The following is a 1,988-nucleotide window of genomic DNA, read 5'->3' on the forward strand; positions in this document are numbered from 1 at the left end:
AGAAGAGATCCGATCATACCTCGATACTTTGATATTTCAATACATTTTTCACTTTCATCGGTATCCATGTATGTGCTAGATCCCATAGGAGTAGCTATTGGCTTGCAGTCATCCATATCAAATCTTTTCAGCAAATCCTTGTAATACTTGGATTGACATACAAAAATGACATTATCAAGCTGTTTGATTTGTAGTCCAAGGAAGTAATTAAACTTTCCCATCATGGACATTTCAAATTCTCCTTGCATCATTTTGCCAAAGTCACTACACAAACTTTCATTAGTAGAACCAAAAATAATATCATCTACATAAATTTGAACTAGTAAAGTATGATGATTTATTTTCTTTATAAATAGAGTATTGTCAACCTTCCCTAAGTAAAACCTTTTTCTATCAGAAAAGTTGTTAGACGATCGTACCACGCTCGTGCAACTTGCTTTAGACCATAAAGGGCTTTCTTTAACTTGTAGACATGAGAAGGATGTTTGTAATCTTCAAAACCAGGAGGTTGTTCTACAAACACTTCTTCTTGAATGTAGCCGTTGAGAAAAGCGCTCTTGACATCCATTTCATATAACTGAAAATTAAGAGAACAAGCATATGCAAGTAATAGCCTAATAGCTTGAAGTCTAGCAACCGGAGCGAAGGTTTCATCAAAGTCTATACCTTCTTCCTGATTGTGTCCTTGGGCTAGTAGTCTAGCTTTATTTTTAACAATAACATCATTTTCATCAGATTTATTTTAAAGACCCAACGAGTTCCAATGACATGCCTATATTTCGGTCTAGGAACAAGTTCCCAAACTTCATTCCTCTCAAACTGGTTTAATTCTTCTTGCATAGCAAGAATCCAGCGTTCATCCTCGATTGCATCATCAATCTTGGAGGGTTCTATCTGAGAGACGAATGCCATGTTTAGACAATCATCAAGCATTCTACGAGTAGTTATACATTTACTTATATCACTGATGATATTTTCAATAGGATGATTTCGATGAGTTCTCCATTCTTTTGGTAGATCTGAGTGAATTTGTTCTTCTTGAGAAAATAGATTATCATCCATTTGTAATTCCTCAGGTTTAGTTGTAATATCAACAATAGAATTTTCTTTAGCAGGGGAACTTGGCAAGTCGTCTTCATCACAAGATATCACATCTTTTAGTAGAGGATTGGTTTCATCAAAAGATACATGAACATATTCTTCCATGGCTAGAGTTCTTTTATTATTCTTCCATGGCTAGAGTTCTTTTATTAAAAACTCTATAAGCTTTACTCGTGAGAGAATAGCCAAGGAAAATTCCTTCATCAACTTTTGCATCAAACTTGCCCAAGTTATCCTTACCATTGTTCAGAACAAGGCATTTACAACCAAAAACATGTAGATGAGAAATATTTTGTTTTCTACCTTTGAAGAGTTCATAGGGGGTTTTCTTAAGAATAGGTCTTATAAGAACTCGATTCGAAACATAACACGCAGTGCTAACTGCATCAGCCCAGAAATATTTTGGGAGGTTAGTTTCATTTAACATTGTTCGAGCCAGTTCTTCTAAGGACCGATTCTTTCTCTCTACAATACCATTTGGTTGAGGTGATCTAGGAGCAGAAAAATTGTGGTTGATCCCAAGATCATCAAAAAGAAGAGTTTTGAAATTCTCCCCCATGATCACTTTGTATAGCAGCGATTTTTAGAGATTTTTCACTCTAAACTCTTTTAGCATAAATGCTTTTGACTTTGAATGCCTCATTCTTATGAACTAAGAATAGAGTCCAAATATATCTAGAAAAATCGTCCACTAGAACAAGAGCATAATAATTACCACTAAAACTTTTTGTCCTTGAGGGACCAAATAAATCCATATGAAGTAATTGCAATGGTCTATCAGAAGAAATCATGTGCTTTGGTTTGAAAGAAGTTTTTGTTTGTTTACCCATTTGACAAGCACTACATAGTTTGTCTTTAACAAACTTCATTTTGGGTAAACCGACAAC

This window comes from Lupinus angustifolius, chromosome LG11 (genome assembly GCF_001865875.1).
Source record: "Lupinus angustifolius cultivar Tanjil chromosome LG11, LupAngTanjil_v1.0, whole genome shotgun sequence".
In the NCBI taxonomy this organism is placed as follows: domain Eukaryota; kingdom Viridiplantae; phylum Streptophyta; class Magnoliopsida; order Fabales; family Fabaceae; genus Lupinus; species Lupinus angustifolius.